Raw genomic sequence first — 18,515 nt, 5'->3', positions numbered from 1 at the left:
GATCTGCTATGGTAAAAGACAACATACTGCTCTCTCAGGCACTCCGTTTTTATACATGGTAGAGCTGTATAAGACATTTACTGTGCATATATACATATAAGACAATCGGTTCACCAGTTCTTGGTATTTCATCCTCCAGTATACCAGATTTCATCAAGGGATTTGTAACCATGTCACCATATCTCTCGGTCATGGACAGTGAAATCAAGTAGTCCAAGATAATGCATCCGTTCTGTTCCTGAATACCAATAAGCCTCAGTTAGCTGCTGGTCACGTATATCAAAACCGAGAAATGAGGATTGGTTTGAAGTTTCATGACAATGTATAAACACCTTCAGAGTAACAAATTCTTTTATTGTTCTCTTTGAATACTGTGTTGAAATATCTTTAAAACAATAAACAGATGAGGAATAGTATAGGTGTTTGTATTACAAATGCACCTTTCTTACCATTTTCAACAAGCCATAAGCCTAAATATCAAGCAGTAATCATCTTCTACAACGGAAATGTGGTACGTAGGTTTTGAACTTCACTTGGATGTACAATTAGACCAGTGAATGGCAATTTATAGGCAGGTCTAACCAACAGTAACACTGGCAGCTGTAATTGGTAAACTCAGGGCCGGATTTACATAGTGAGCACCCCTAGGCCTGCTCAAGTTGGTTGCCCCTCACCCCTGCATTTTATTCACGCTAATTTTCATCATCTGAACCGGACCAATGGGGATTAGCGCACAGGAAATAAAAAACGATCATATCTCCTAAGCATCCCCAATGTTTCTGAACCAAAGTGGGTATGGTTGGGGAGCATGCGCCCCCCCTAAAATCCTGCCGCCCTAGGCTCGGGCTTGGTGGCCTTTCCACAAATCCGGGCCTGGGTAAACTGCTTCATGTATGTAATTCTGCATGGGAGCAAGTCCAACAGGGAAAAAAAGCACCTTTGCAATACACAGGGCCACCTGTATGACTACATATCAATATCCGTTGCTTTCTGGGTGACAAGATTCTTGAGATTCATTCACCAATTATACGGAAGTACAAGCCACCAAACCAAATAAAAGAAGCAGCTTTGGCTGACCTCAGTTGTGCTTTTTGATGCTATGCCATGCTTTAACCCTTGACTTCATTGTCTTGTATGTGGACATCACAGACAAAACTCATCATCTTTTCCGTTTAATGCATGGTGTGCATTTAATTACAGTATCTTCTCTATGAAGGGAACACAGTATATAATAAGCAGATAAATAAACCATAAGTAACAAACAAGTCAAAATTGATTAAATAAAAAAATATTTAAAAAATATTTTAATTATAAACGTATGCAATTTTTCTGCCTATTTTTAGCTTCCATTAAAGCCAGATCCATACAGTTTCTTTGATTTGCATCCCATCAATTAAAATTACATCATGGAACATAATATCTTATATATGTTCACAATTCAAATTATCACTGATTAACCCTTCTCACTTCACAAGGCATCTGGAAATGCGGGGTGGCACGTGGTAACACTTATGTTATGGTATTTATATTTGCTGTCACTTATAATATAAAATAACCATGTGCCTGAATGCTGTTAAATATTATACGTACACTCAAAATGTTTACATTTTGCATTTTACATAAAATGATCCTTTGTAAATAGTTTTTTTTTTGTCAAAATATTTACTAACGCCTAGCAAGTTAACACAACACACATATGCATCTATCTAATATTCTTCTATTAAATCACACATATAAACACTGAGCAGACAGAGCTGTAAGGCTTCTAACCTGAAAAAGGAACATCATTTCTGGGCCTACAGTAACTAAAGATAATATTTAGAATGAAGACTGCGTGTTGGGCTATTAAAATTAATGCTTAGGCATATTACCACTTTTCCCTGTGGCTTCTCAGTTCTTTAAGCAAATAATTGTCTACTTAATGCACCACTAAGAAACATACAAAATAGCTTTAATGTGTTATAGATGTGGTATATAATTATGTTCTATTCCCTGTGGCCTATCATGTTGCACTGTCCCTTAATAAAATATTGACAGCTGTTTAATATTACTGCCCATTAGTTCTCACACATATAATGAAAAATAAATTGTTGCTTATGCAATTAGGGGATCATTTTTACCTAAGCAAATCTAAATGAAACACTAGTGATGGGCGAATTTATTCGCCAAGCGCGAATTTGTGTTAATTCCCGCGATTCTCAAAACACTGGCGTCCGTTTTTTTGGACGCCAGCGCAATTTCACCAAAAACTGCGCTGTTTTGCAAATCTTTCACCGTTTCGCGAATTTTGCAGGAACTTTGCAATTTTTCCGGCGAAACTCTCCAAATTCGCCCATCACTATGGAACACTGATAATACTGCAGCATAACATTGCAGGCACATCCTCACTGATTGAACATAATACTGAGTTTACATTTCCAAACTCTCCAAAATAGTTGGCATCGTAGCTGCAAGTAGAAGCACCAATAATAATTCTGCATACGAACATTACATCAGTCATCTTTCTTGCAGTTATCTGCCATATTGGATTGGAAAGATCACACAGTAATCAAATATGAAAAAAGCCTATTGTATAAATTTTTAAGTGACCTGTGGTTAGAAGAGCTACATATAACAAATCCAGGATCCTCTTGCATTTTGTGAGCATTTGGACATGGAGATTTTGTAAAAATATGTACTGCGCAGTGTTGCTTTCAGGTCACAACCCTTGAATGAGAACTATATGTAAAATCAAATGGGGCTGCCAAGTTGTTTGCCAACCCTCAGTTATTTTAGTTTCTTATTTCCTACGCTGGTTCAGTGCTCCTCTTTAGAGATGTCGCGAACTGTTCGCCGGCGAACTTGTTCGCGCGAACATCGGGTGTTCGCGCTCGCCGGAAGTTCGCGAACGTCGCGCGACGTTCGCCATTTTGGGTTCGCCATTGTTGGCGCTTTTTTTTGCCCTCTCACCCCAGACCAGCAGGTACATGGCAGCCAATCAGGAAGCTCTCCCCTGGACCACTCCCCTTCCCTATAAAAACCGAAGCCCTGCAGCGTTTTTTCACTCTGCCTGTGTGTGCTGAAGAGATAGTGTAGGGAGAGAGCTGCTGCCTGTTAGTGATTTCAGGGACAGTTGAAAGTTTGCTGGCTAGTAATCGTTTTGATACTGCTCTGTTATTGGAGGGACAGAAGTCTGCAGGGGTTTGAGGGACATTTAAGCTTAGGTAGCTTTGCTGGCTAGTAATCTACCTTCTACTGCAGTGCTCTGTATGTAGCTGCAGTGGGCAGCTGTCCTGCTTCTGATCTCATCTGCTGACTGCTGCAATAACAGTAGTCCTTGTAAGGACTGCTTTTATTTATTTTTTTGTTGTTTTACTACTACTACTACTACTACTACTATAAGAGCCCAGTGCTATTAGTCTAGCAGTGTTGGGGAGTGGGACTGGTGTGCTAATCTGCTGCTCCTAGTAGTTCAGCAGCACCAACTTTAATTTTTTTTTTTAATATTCATTTTTTTTTTATTTTACTTTTTTTTATTTTACTACCGCTGTAGTAGTGTATAAGTTGACCTTTTAGGCATTATTTGCCCTGTAGGCATTATTTGCACACTGTTTTCTTCAACCCGCCATCGAGCTGTGTGACCTTGTTCACATTCTGTCTAAATATCCATAATATTACCGTCTCCAGAAAAAACACCGGAGTCACTTTTTTCAAGCAGCCATAATATATTTTACGTAATCCGTATCCACCGCTGTAGTAGTGTATACGTTGGCCTTGTAGGCATTATTTGCACACTGTTTTCTTCAACCCGCCATCGAGCTGTGTGACCTTGTTCCCATTCTGTCTAAATATCCATAATATTACCGTCTCCAGAAAAAACACCGGAGTCACTTTTTTCAAGCAGCATTCATATATTTTACGTAATCCGTATCCACCGCTGTAGTAGTGTATACGTTGGCCTTGTAGGCATTATTTGCACACTGTTTTCTTCAACCCGCCATCGAGCTGTGTGACCTTGTTCCCATTCTGTCTAAATATCCATAATATTACCGTCTCCAGAAAAAACACCGGAGTCACTTTTTTCAAGCAGCATTCATATATTTTACGTAATCCGTATCCACCGCTGTAGTAGTGTATACGTTGGCCTTGTAGGCATTATTTGCACACTGTTTTCTTCAACCCGCCATCGAGCTGTGTGACCTTGTTCCCATTCTGTCTAAATATCCATAATATTACCGTCTCCAGAAAAAACACCGGAGTCACTTTTTTCAAGCAGCATTCATATATTTTACGTAATCCGTATCCACCGCTGTAGTAGTGTATACGTTGGCCTTGTAGGCATTATTTGCACAGTGTTTTCTTCAACCCGCCATCGAGCTGTGTGAGCTTGTTCACATTTTGTCTAAATATTGATAATATTATCGTCTCTAGAAAAACCACTTGAGTTACTTTTTTTCAAGCAGCATTCATATATTTTACGTAATCCGTATCCACCGCTGTAGTAGTGTATACGTTGACCTTGTAGGCATTATTTGCACACTGTTTTCTTCAACCCGCCATCGAGCTGTGTGAGCTTGTTCACATTTTGTCTAAATATTGATAATATTATCGTCTCTAGAAAAACCACTTGAGTTACTTTTTTTCAAGCAGCATTCATATATTTTACGTAATCCGTATCCACCGCTGTAGTAGTGTATACGTTGACCTTGTAGGCATTATTTGCACACTGTTTTCTTCAACCCGCCATCGAGCTGTGTGAGCTTGTTCACATTTTGTCTAAATATTGATAATATTATCGTCTCTAGAAAAACCACTTGAGTTACTTTTTTTCAAGCAGCATTCATATATTTTACGTAATCCGTATCCACCGCTGTAGTAGTGTATACGTTGACCTTGTAGGCATTATTTGCACAGTGTTTTCTTCAACCCGCCATCGAGCTGTGTGAGCTTGTTCACATTTTGTCTAAATATTGATAATATTATCGTCTCTAGAAAAACCACTTGAGTTACTTTTTTCAAGCAGCATTCATATATTTTACGTAATCCGTATCCACCGCTGTAGTAGTGTATACGTTGACCTTGTAGGCATTATTTGCACAGTGTTTTCTTCAACCCGCCATCGAGCTGTGTGAGCTTGTTCACATTTTGTCTAAATATTGATAATATTATCGTCTCTAGAAAAACCACTTGAGTTACTTTTTTTCAAGCAGCATTCATATATTTTACGTAATCCGTATCCACCGCTGTAGTAGTGTATACGTTGACCTTGTAGGCATTATTTGCACAGTGTTTTCTTCAACCCGCCATCGAGCTGTGTGAGCTTGTTCACATTTTGTCTAAATATTGATAATATTATCGTCTCTAGAAAAACCACTTGAGTTACTTTTTTTCAAGCAGCATTCATATATTTTACGTAATCCGTATCCACCGCTGTAGTAGTGTATACGTTGACCTTGTAGGCATTATTTGCACACTGTTTTCTTCAACCCGCCATCGAGCTGTGTGAGCTTGTTCACATTTTGTCTAAATATTGATAATATTATCGTCTCTAGAAAAACCACTTGAGTTACTTTTTTTCAAGCAGCATTCATATATTTTACGTAATCCGTATCCACCGCTGTAGTAGTGTATACGTTGACCTTGTAGGCATTATTTGCACACTGTTTTCTTCAACCCGCCATCGAGCTGTGTGACCTTGTTCACATTTTGTCTAAATATTGATAATATTATCGTCTCTAGAAAAACCACTTGAGTTACTTTTTTTCAAGCAGCATTCATATATTTTACGTAATCCGTATCCACCGCTGTAGTAGTGTATACGTTGACTTTGTAGGCATTATTTGCACAGTGTTTTCTTCAACCCGCCATCTAGCTGTGTGTATTATCGTTTCCAGAAAAACCAACTGAGTTTTTGTTGTTGTTGTTGTTTTTTTAAAAATAATGCCAGGCAAAGGCAGGCCGCCACGCAGAGGCCGTGCTAGGGGCCGTGCTGCTATGCAATCCTGTGGCCCTAGCAAATTTCCCAGTTTTAAAAAGCCAATGACCCTGAACTCCCAAAATGCTGAAGAGGTAGTTGACTGGCTTACACAGCACACCCCATCCTCTACCGTTTCTAACTTTACCACAACATCCTCCTCATCCTCCACTGCTATGGCCACCCCACGTAACACTTCCTCCACCACCGGTGCCCCTTCTTCACTGGGGTCAGAGGAGTTATTTTCCAATGAGTTTCTTGAACTGAGTAATGCGCAACCATTATTGCCAGAAGAAGATGAAGGAGATGAGGACCTTACACCAGATTTAATTCTGGCAGAGAACACGATAGAGATGGACATAATGAGTGATGAGGAGGAGGTCCCCGCTGCTGCTTCCTTCTGTGATGTGTCAGAAGAAATTGATGCATCTGAGGAGAATGATGATGAGGAGATTGATGTTTTGTGGGTGCCTAGTAGAAGAGAGCAAGAGGAGGGTAGTTCAGATGGAGAGACGGAGAGTCAGAGAGGCAGTAGGAGAATAAGACTTAGAAGAAGCAGGGAGGACAGCCCGCAGGGATCAGCAGGGCAACAACATGTATCGGCACCTGTGTTCAGCCGGCCAACGCACCCGCCATTGCCGCCAATACCGCCAACTCCGCCAACTTCTACTGTTACCGCCAGATCGCACACTTCCAAAAAGTCAGCAGTGTGGGATTTTTTTAATGTGTGTGCCTCTGACAAAAGCATTGTAATTTGCAATGAGTGCAGTCAGAAACTGAGCCTTGGTAAGCCCAACAGCCACATAGGTACAACTTCTATGCGAAGGCACATGAGCGGCAAGCACAAAGCACTTTGGGAGCAACACCTCAAAGGCAACAGGCAAACTAAAAGCCACACTCCTTCTGGTCCAGCATCTTACTGCTCTACCTCTGCTCTCCTTGACCCGTCTGAACCACCCTCCACTCCGCCTTCCACCTTGACCACCTGTTCCCATTCCCAGTCATCTGCCACCAGCCAAGTTTCTGTGAAGGCCATGTTTGAGCGTAAGAAGCCAATGTCTGACTGTCACCCCCTTGCCCGGCGTCTGACAGCTGGCTTGTCTGCACTCTTAGCCCGCCAGCTTTTACCATACCAGCTGGTGGACTCTGAGGCCTTCCGCAAATTTGTAGCAATTGGGACACCGCAGTGGAAGGTACCCAGCCGCAATTTTTTTTCTAAAAAGGGAATACCACACCTGTACCAACATGTGCAGAGCCAAGTTACCGCATCTCTGTCACTTAGTGTTGGGCCAAAGGTCCATATGACTACTGACGCATGGTCCTCCAAGCATGGTCAGGGCAGGTATGTCACCTACACTGCCCACTGGGTGAACTTGGTAATGGCTGGGAAGCAGGGAATGGGTAGCTCAACAACAACAGTGGAGTTGGTGTCACCGCCACGGATTGCACGCGGTTCTGCCACCACCTCTACTCCTCCATCGCTCTCTACCTCGTCTTCTTCTTCTTCTTACTCTGCTGCTGGGTCCTCCTTCTCCTCCTCCACACCTGTGCACCCCCAGCTCCCCCTAGGCTATTCGACGTGCCAGGTACGCCGTTGTCACGCTGTCTTGGGGATGACGTGCCTGGAAAGCAAAAACCATACCGGATCTGTACTCCTGTCATCTCTGCAGTCACAGGCCGATCGGTGGCTGACCCCACACCAACTGCAGATCGGAAAAGTGGTGTGTGACAATGGAAGCAATCTGTTGGCAGCGTTGAGACTAGGCAATTTAACACATGTGCCCTGCATGGCACATGTGTTAAATTTAATAGTCCAACGTTTTGTCTCCAAGTACCCAGGATTCCAGGACGTTCTCACCCAGTCCAGAAAGGTGTCGGCCCATTTCAGACGTTCCTACACAGCCATGGCACGCCTTGCTGACATTCAGCAGCGCTACAACATGCCAGTCAGGCGTTTGATTTCTGACAGCCAGACTCGCTGGAATTCAACGCTCCTTATGTTGGAACGTCTGCTGCAACAACAAAGGGCCGTCAACGAGTACCTTTTTGAACTGGGTGGTAGGACTGGATCTGCACAGCTGGGGATTTTTTTCCCCCGTTACTGGGTGCTTATGCGCGATGCCTGCAGGCTCATGCGACCTTTTGAAGAGGTGACAAATATGGTCAGTCGCACCGAAGGCACCATCAGCGACCTAATACCCTTCGCTTTCTTCCTGGAGCGTGCCGTGCGACGAGTGACAGATGAGGCTGTAGACCAGCGTGACGAGGAGCTGGAAGCGCACGATTTCTGGTCGGAATCACCAGAACGAACCCAGGCACCTGCTGCAACGCAGGGAGAGGTGCCAGAAGTGGAGTCAGAGGAGGAAGGTGGCTTTGTGGAGGAGGAGGAGGAGGACCAACAGGAGCAGGCTTCCCAGGGGGCTAGTGGTGACCTTTTGGGGACCCCTGGTCTTGTACGTGGCTGGGGGGAGGAGACCGTGGATGATGCAGTCCTTGATAATGAGGAAGCGGAGATGGATAGCTCTGCATCCAACCTTGTGAGAATGGGGTCTTTCATGCTGTCATGCCTGTTGAAGGACCCCCGTATCAAGAGGCTTAAGGAGAAGGACCTGTACTGGGTCGCAACGCTACTAGACCCTCGGTACAAGCATAAAGTGTCAGAAATGTTACCAACATACCACAAGTCCGAAAAGATGCGGCATTTACAAACCAGCCTGCAAAACATGTTGTACAATGCTTTTAAGGGTGATGTCACTTCAGGAACTCATCAACATTCCAGGGGCAGAGGTGCCAGTAATCCTGCCACGAGCACACCTGCAAGGACAAAGCCCTTTGGCCAGTCTGTAACGTCAGACATGCAAATGTTTTTCTGTCCAAGGCAGCGCCACAACCCTTCTGGATCCACCCTCAAAGAACGCCTCGACCGGCAGGTAGCGGACTACCTGGCATTAACTGCAGATATCGACACTCTGAGGAGCGATGAACCCCTGGACTACTGGGTGCGCAGGCTTGATCTGTGGCCAGAGCTGTCACAATTTGCCATGAACCTCTTGTCTTGCCCAGCCTCAAGTGTGCTCTCAGAAAGGACCTTCAGTGCAGCAGGAGGGATTGTAACTGAGAAGAGAACTCGCCTAGGTCACAAAAGTGTCGATTACCTGACCTTTATTAAAATGAATGAGGGGTGGATCTCGGAGGGTTACTGCACGCCGGAAGACTTGTTCTGACTTCTATGCAGCTGTCCTTCTCTTCAAGCCTCATGACTCCACACACAGCTGTCCTTTAGCGTCCTCCTCCTCCCTCCGCCACCGTTACAAACTAGGGTGCAAACCCTACTGGTTTAATTTTTTCTGGCCTCTGTGCTTCAGTGGCTGCAACCAAAAAAACTGGGCAAACAATGTCTACAAGGTCAACGTATGGCAAAAAATGACTATTTTCAGCATTTATATGGCATATTTTTTCTGGCAACTGTGCTTCAGTGGCTGCGTCCAAAAAAATGCATATTTTCTGCATTTATATGGCATAATTTTTCTGGCAACTGTGCTTCAGTGGCTGCGACCAAAAAAATGCATATTTTCTGCATTTATATGGCATAATTTTTCTGGCCTCTGTGCTTCAGTGGCTGCAACCAAAAAAAATTTATATTTTCAGCATTTATATGGCATAATTTTTCTGGCCTCTGTGCTTCAGTGGCTGCAACCAAAAAAATTTATATTTTCAGCATTTATATGGCATAATTTTTCTGGCAACTGTGCTTCAGTGGCTGCGACCAAAAAAATTACTATTTTCAGCATTTATATGGCATATTTTTTCTGGCCTCTGTGCTTCAGTGGCTGCGGCCAAAAAAACTGGGCAAACAATGCCTACAAGGTCAACGACGTTGACCTTGTAGGCATTGTTTGCCCAGTTTTTTTGGCCGCAGCCACTGAAGCACAGAGGCCAGAAAAAATATGCCATATAAATGCTGAAAATAGTAATTTTTTGCCATACGTTGACTCAACGTATATGGCAAAAAATGACTATTTTCAGCATTTATATGGCATATTTTTTCTGGCAACTGTGCTTCAGTGGCTGCGACCAAAAAAATGCATATTTTCTGCATTTATATGGCATAATTTTTCTGGCCTCTGTGCTTCAGTGGCTGCAACCAAAAAAATTTATATATTTTCAGCATTTATATGGCATAATTTTTCTGGCAACTGTGCTTCAGTGGCTGCGACCAAAAAAATGCATATTTTCTGCATTTATATGGCATAATTTTTCTGGCCTCTGTGCTTCAGTGGCTGCAACCAAAAAAATTTATATTTTCAGCATTTATATGGCATAATTTTTCTGGCAACTGTGCTTCAGTGCCTGCGTCCAAAAAAACTGGGCAAACAATGTCTACAAGGTCAACGTATGGCGAAAAATTACTATTTTCAGCATTTATATGGCATATTTTTTCTGGCAACTGTGCTTCAGTGGCTGCGTCCAAAAAAACTGGGCAAACAATGCCTACAAGGTCAACGTATGGCAGTTGTTTAAAGAGAACAGTAGATTACTAGCCAGCAAAGCTACCTAAGCTAAAATGTCCCTCAAATCCCTGCAGACTTCTGTCCCTCCAATACAGAGCAGTATCAAGCAGATTACTAGCCAGCAAGCTTACTATCATCTGTCCCTGAAATCACTAACAGCTCTCCCCCTACACTATCTCTTCCAAGCACACACAGGCAGATTTTTCAGATACATTTTTGCCCTTGATCCCCCTCTGGCATGCCACTGTCCAGGTCGTTGCACCCTTTAAACAACTTTAAAATCATTTTTCTGGCCAGAAATGTCTTTTCTAGATGTTAAAGTTCGCCTTCCCATTGAAGTCTATGGGGTTCGCGAACCGCTCGCATTTTTGCGCAAGTTCGCGAATATGTTCGCGAACTTTTTTTCCGACGTTCGCTACATCCCTACTCCTCTTCTTTAAAAAGTCCCACCAACCATGGTACCTTCTTCTTAGCATGATACGGTCATATTCTTTTATTGTCCCTGTCAATTTCTGTAATGCATTTGCATTCTGTAATGCATTTAATTTTTTAATCTATTTGTTGGATAATGCTGGAATTTTTGGTAAAAGTCTACCCTACCCTTTTAACTTTCTAAAATGTAAATTCCTTTATCAACAAGGTCTATAAAATATCAAGACAGCAAAACTTTGAGTTACATGCCTCCAAATACTAGGGGTACATAATAACTATAGGGGTAGATGGTATTACAGTCTCAGAGAAAAAGCTTCTTCTAACACTTATATGATATATGCAAATAGGTGTCTTGTGTTCTGCTGTGTGACACAGTTGCACCCCTACATGGATAACTTGCTTACTCTGGTGTTTGTGTGTAAATAAGCTCAGAGGGCAATATATTGTGTTTCCCCTAGACAACATATGAAAACTAGAAAAATGGGAAAAAAATTAGGAAAAATTAGAAACATTCAAAACATGATTGTGTACATCAAATATTAAAAACACACAAAGGGGAAATTGCTAATCCAAAAAAATGTATTCCTCTGCTAGACCAATTTGTGTGAATTTAATATAGTTTCTTCAAATCCAGATATGATTTAGCAGTGGAAAAAAGATTGCAAATGTTATTGTTTATATCAGTGCACAAAGTATGTAAAAGTAAGAAAAGTTATGTTTGCATCAAAAATATACTATCCACTGTTAAGCAGGCCTTAAAGGAATGGTTCAATATAAAAATTGAAACTGGGTTAATCTATGTTCAAAATAAAAAAAAGTTTTCAATATAGTTATTTAGGCAAAAATGTAATGTATAAAGGCTGGAATGACTGGATGTTTAACATAAAAGCAGGAATACTACTTCCTTCTTTGCAGCTCTCTTGATGTAAGCAGGAAGTTAGATTCTGGCTATTATGTTAGACATCCAGTCACTCCAGTCTTTCTAGATTACATTTTTGACTAGACCTTTTTTTTTTTATTTTGCACAGCCTATATATTAACCCAGTTATTATTTTTACACTGAACTGTACTTTTAAAAATGCAAAAATAAAATGACATGTTAAAACTTCACACATGGCATCCAAAATGGTATACTCGGCATGCAGACGACAAGGCATTGGAGCAAAGGAAAGATATATTTTTGTGGGGACTATAATATTGATGCTTTCTGGCAATTGTGCAGTACTCCATTTCCCTTTATTTTTCCCATACTATTCAAAGGTTTAAAATTGTGCATTATACAATGCAATGTAAGCTTGGTTATATATATACAGTGTATTACTGAAGGATTTGTAATATCTGGAACAATCTTCATTTTTAATATCTGGAACAACCTTGCTCTGAAATCTGGCATCAGCAATTGGAATGTGTGCAAATCTTAAGAGAATGCTCAACTGCTAAAGCTTTGCAGCCTTCAAAAATAGGTTGTTTGATAAATGTGTGTTATATTATGATAAGTTGTTATATATATATATCAATATTTTTCTTGTGTGTGTGCAACAACATTTGTAGATATGACCAGATATGAGCTGTGTGCTACTGTAAAATGCAAAGAGTTTGGTGATATGTACTGTAACTGAGCATAGTATATGTTTTCTTAAAGTCCAGCTTGCTGCTGTGTGTGGCTATAGAAACATCAATCGAGAAAATGAGATGTAGCAACACTCATTGCACATTTTGGTTGTTTGAGTGAGCTTGCCGCTGTGTAAGGCTGTTCTATCCAAGCCGTTAGAGTCAGTCTAAGAAATTAGATATAAGAAAAAACCATTGCTCATTTATAAAGCATGTCTTATAACAAGTGTTCTCTACATGATCATATCATCTAATTGCCTTCAGCAAGGACTCCCATAGCTTGTAGATTTGCAATAAGCCAGTGCATTTAGATCAGCCTTCTCGTTGCATGATTGTAGTTTAGGAGCTTAGAATATAAGTTACGTATTAACTCTACACAGTTTGTAATGTTAGATTTAAAGAGAAGTCCCTTTATATGCTTGAAATGTACATTTCTACAGCTATCATTTGTTAATGGATGTAGCTGTTAGTGGAGGAGAGGTAAAAACTGGTACCAGGCCAGAGGCTAATTTACTAAAGGAGTCAAAAGTAAAAATAAAAGATCCCTTACTATTATTCCAGTGCATTTGCACTAGCTGCAATTAAGTACAACATTTTGCAACATATATTGGAGATAAAAAATATGCACCAGCGATGGGTACAACTTGCACCTGCAAGAGAAAGGGAAAACATGGATACTACATGAGCATGCATTAACTTGACTTTCAATTGTCATTTGAGACAATAAACCTTGAACACAGACCCCATGCACCCAAATACACACGACAGACAAATTGATGCATGGCGTGTGTATATCTGAGCAAAAGTTGGTGCAAACATGTTGTGTATGATGTTTTTTCATGAAACGTGCCAATAATGAAAGTATAGCTTTTTCTGTATGGGGGTTTGAGACAAACAAGTGTCAGATAAACCACATTAAGGAATCCATTTGTAAGAATTCTGCCCACAATAATGCTCCCCGGACACAAAGGAGTAGAAAGAGGAGTATTTACTAGGTTAGGAAGGCCGGTATGGGGGTGTAGAGTAAAGCTATAAAGTGAGGGGTGGTGGGTAAGGAATGACCAAGGAGTGAATAAAAAGGGATGAAGGGAGTTTCTCTTCTGCCCACTCCCTCCCCTTGTGGTTGGGTCAGAGGTTTTTTTTTTTATCACTGTAGTGGGGTGATAGTGGTAGGGAAACAAGGGCTCCTTTCCCCTGCTTAGTGCAGCTCAGTACCTCCTTGGGTATTGATCCCAGGAAACAGTGTTATGGAGTGAGGCTTACTGACTTCCATTTGCTCATTAAAGTGTGACTCAGCCTGGTGGCTGGCATGGCAGGGATGCCGTTCGCTGTTGTGGAGTGTTTTTTGTTGGCAGGCATTCCTGTGTTGATGTTTTCAATGTTAAATATTTTACTGTTATTTGTGTAAATAAAGCTGTGGCCTTTCATGTCCATCCTACACTCTATGCTAGTGTATTTAGGCTGCTCAGGTGAATACTATGTGGCCCAAATGGAGTTAATTTGCCATGGAACAACCGGGTGCATATGACTGTGGAAAAGATTAATGCCCTGTCTGTGTTGCTGTAGGCTAGCTCAGTAGAACTGACACAAGAATTATTACTGTACATTTCCGAAACATATGTTCAAAAGAGAGAATATAATTTGGGTGATAAGGTATAACTGAATAGGGAAACACATTTTCGTGGGAGTCAGACTTAAGGTTATGCCTTAATATTAAAATACCACCATAGCTGTGACAATTGATTTAGCAGAAATCTTCAACACTGTTTTTTTTTAAAAAGAGGAAAATAAAAACTCAAAGGAAGACAGAGTGTGTGTGGGACTGAAAGGCACAGGTATATGCCAGAGGTTGTAGCAAGAGAGCTCAGAAAGTAAAATGGAAGCAGAGAGGCAATGGGGCAAAGGAACTACAACTTTTTGGGGCTATCCCAAGGGGTTTACTTTTCAAAAAACGGAACTAATGGAGTGAGAAGCAGAGGGTGGGGGGCGCAGGGATGGGATTAAGAGGAAAACCAGTGTCTCCACCGCCCCAAAAAGTACCCAAATAAGCAACAGTGCAGTGCAAATTTAGCAAATGATGTTCTCTGTAAACCCCATTGACTCCTTTTAGTGCTGGGAATGCATTATATTATTGTGAGGAACAAGCCAGGCAAAGCTATATGTGAGATTCAATTCAACCTAAGTGCTGTGCATTCATGAGTTAACATTCCCCTGCTGGATAGTTACCAAATCAAAACTTGGATACTTTTGTGATGATTCTCTAAATCTTAATTTAAAAATGACCTGTAGGTTAATCTGTTGTTGGAAGATTGGAGAGATCACCTGCGAAAAACAGAAAATGGTTAAAACACATGGAAGCTGGCTTCAACGAGATAACAATGTGTCATAATTTATACGGCTGATTTCATTATAGCTTTTATCCCCCAAAAGAACTGTTCAATAAATTTACATTTTTATGATTTCTCCAAAGTGCTGTTTGCAGTGGGTCAGGCAGGGGAAGGGCGCACAAAAGCCAAGCTCAGCATCTTTTCCTGCATTAGCCACAGAGGCAGCCCAAGGTTTCACTGTATTCATGAGAAGGAGGGAGAGCTACATCTACTTTGGTTAAACCAATCCCCCAGGATAGAAAAGAAGGAAATTGTTCAGTGCCCAGCCAATAAATGACAAGGCAGTATAATCAGTTAATTAGAAAAGCACAGCCTGCATACTTCATACTCTCAAAACCACAAGATCTGTCACACTGTAAAAAACATCTGTCTACTTACCCGTTTCTGCTCTGCTGGGATATGGATGAAGGCACCAGATCAGATTTTGTGATGTTGTTTAATTGATTCTCATCTGTTTATGCCAATTTATCAAGCTATTTGGAATCAATGTTACATTCTGCCAAGGGAAAATTAGGAACAACTTCAATGATTTTAAATTTTGAGTTGGTAGAACTGTTTGATACAATATAAGAACCATATTTTGGCTTAACATAGTAAAAAAAACTCGTTTATCTGATTTGTAAGGAAAAAGAAGCTTATTTTTCAGTAAAACATGCATGTTGCTCAAAGTGTTGTTAAACAACAGAGGTTATCTTCATACACCTTTAAAACAATAGCCACATTAAACTTGGGGGGTATTTATGAGGAAAGAGTATTGTAAATAAATGATAGATTACATTTTATTTAGAATTTAAATGATATTTTATTTATAAAAATTTGAATAAAATTTGAATTGAGTTATCCATTGAAAAATCCTTCGCCATTATTTTTTGATGTGCAACATTTTTTTTTTCCATTGGAGTCTATGGGGCGTCATTTTCTAAGCAAAACTTGGCAAATGTTGGCTCATTACTACTATTAACATCTTCAAATAGTTCAAGGGACCTCTGCCATTGACTTTTACATTAACTGGGCAAGTTTTAGGTGGAGAATAGTTGAATTAGAACTGTTTCCAGGGTCAAGTGTGATAAATTTCATATTGAAATTCAAATTCGAGTTGGTGGTTTTAAATTTGAATTTGTGAGTTTAGACCAAAATAGATTCGAAAATTCAAATTTACCCTTCAAACCTTAGAAAATATGCCCCTTGGTGCTCTAGTTATTAATGTCTATGGAGCAGGTGTTCGGTAAATGCAAAATACTGAACCCTTTGTTTTTGTTTTAACATGTAGTACAGCATCTAGGAGGAGTAGGCAGGGATGGCAACCCTTTACTCCTATGGTTTTCAGGCTTTCTGGGTTGCAATTCCTCTTTTTGATATTTATAACAGTCACACTGCTAAATGTATTTTTAAATAATGTTTAAGAAAGCAAATAAGTAGAGAATATAATAATAACCCGCCGTTTGCTTTCAAGCAGATGACAGGTAAATGTTATCCACTGTGTGCTTTGCTTGTACCATGCCCTGCACTTTGTCTCTCCTGTGCTCCCCCATTATTACAGTGCTGCTGGCATTCACAGGGATGTAATCTTGAGGGGTGGGCAGGAGGATCTACGTAGGGGTACATGTGGCCGCCCCTCTTCTCTCTGCTGCTTAGACTGGCACCTGATAAAGAAGTAGATTAATGTAATTGGGGTTTTTAAGCACAAATGAACCACTCCAGTCCTTTAGAGGGATATAAATCAGTTGGAGAGAGTGCAGAGACTTGCAACTAAACTGGTTAGAGGGATGGAAGACTTAAATTATGAGGGTAGACTGTCAAGGTTGGGATTGTTTTGTCTAGAAAAAAGGTGCTAGCGAGGGGACATGATTACACTTTACAAGTACATTAGAGGACATTATAGACAAATAGCAGGGGACCTTTTTACCCATAAAAAGGATCAACGTACCAGAGGCCGCCCCTTCAGACTAGAAGAAAAGAACTTTCATTTGAAGCAACGTAGGTGGTTCTTCACAGTCAGGACAGTGAGGTTGTGGAATGCACTGCCGGGTGATGTTGTGATGGCTGATTCAGTTAATGCCTTTAAGAATGGCTTGGATGATTTCTTGGATAGACATAATATCAAAGACTATTGTGATACTAAATTCTATAGTTAGTATAGATATGGGTATATATAATGTATCTGAGAGTATGGAGGGGTGTGTGTGTATGGATGCTGGGTTTTCATTTGGAGGGGTTGAACTTAATGGTCTTTTTTCAACCAGATTTAACTATGTAACTATGTAACTCCCTGTGAGTGTAGTTACAATATAGAAAACCAATTAATACAATGTGTGATGAAGAGTGTTGAAGAATTACTTGGGGTGTGTAACATCAAAAGCAGGCCAAGAAGCATGGGATTGTGGGAAAAATAGTTGCGATGGAATACCAGGACACATTTTTACTGTTTATCCATAGTCATAAAGGGGTGCAAGCAGCACAAGATGTCCCCCAACACAACTTTTACATATCAAAAGTAGAATAATGCCACATTCAACCAGTGTATTACAAACACCCTTTATTACTAGTATGGCATGATCACAGTGGGGAAAATAAAAAGTGGGAAGAACATGGAATAAAAGAACAGCAGTACATGGTCAGATTAGAGTATTTTTGCTTATTATGCAGCTTTTTTATTCCCAGTCTTTTTTAAGACCAGGCAAGGTCAAGCTGTAGCAGATCTTGTTCAGCTACAACTCCCTTACCTGGTCTAGAGAACAAAAGGAAAGGAGATAGAGAAAAACAGAAGCATACAAGATGGAGGTACAGAATAATGAATGTCGAAACATCAAGCGTTTTTTTTAGCTAGGTTTTATTTTCATCACCACTATATTTTAGATGACTATACAGGGACTGTTGCAATTATTCACTCCTGGTGCACATTAATCCAATATGTTCATCTTATTATGGCTGTAATTTCCTAACTAACAACCAATTAAATTGCCTTTTTTGTCTGAGCCTGTATCTGAGATTAAATGCAAACATAGAAGCACTTTTTAAAATGATATTTTTGTGGCTTGTATTATACAAATAGGGGCAGATTTATAAATTTTCAAATTGAAACTTTGAATTCGAAATTCTAATTTTTGAATTTTCTTATGGTCAAAACTGTCAAATTCAATTAGGAAGCTATGCAAATTCGATTCGAGTTTTTTTAAAAAAATCCAAATTAGATTTTTGAGATTTATCATGCTCTGTCCCTTGACTATTTGCCACCTAAAACCTGCCGAATTGCTGTTAAAGTCCAGGAAGTTGTTTGCAGCCTTCCTGACATTCGAGTTTTTTAAATTCGAATCAAATTCAATTCAAGTTTTCAGGTCGGTTCTATTCATCCGACTTTTAAAAAATTCAATTTTATTAATAAATTTCGACTGGTCAATTTTGAGTTCATGGGAATTTATGGGAGTTTTAAAAAACTCGAAATTCGACTCTTTATACATTTGCCTCTAACTAGTCCCCAATAAGTATAATGAATAAATCAACTGAAACAATTTTTTTTAAATGGGATTCTGATCTTTCTAATCTAGGTTTTGATATACAAATCTAACTTTAAATTCTGAAATATGCTTCACTTCTGCAGTGAACTGCAGTTTAGTCATCTGT

This window comes from Xenopus laevis, chromosome 2L (genome assembly GCF_017654675.1).
Source record: "Xenopus laevis strain J_2021 chromosome 2L, Xenopus_laevis_v10.1, whole genome shotgun sequence".
Taxonomy (NCBI): Eukaryota; Metazoa; Chordata; class Amphibia; order Anura; family Pipidae; genus Xenopus; species Xenopus laevis.
The sequence above is the reverse complement of the archived record's forward strand: the minus strand, read 5'-3'. Positions refer to the sequence as shown.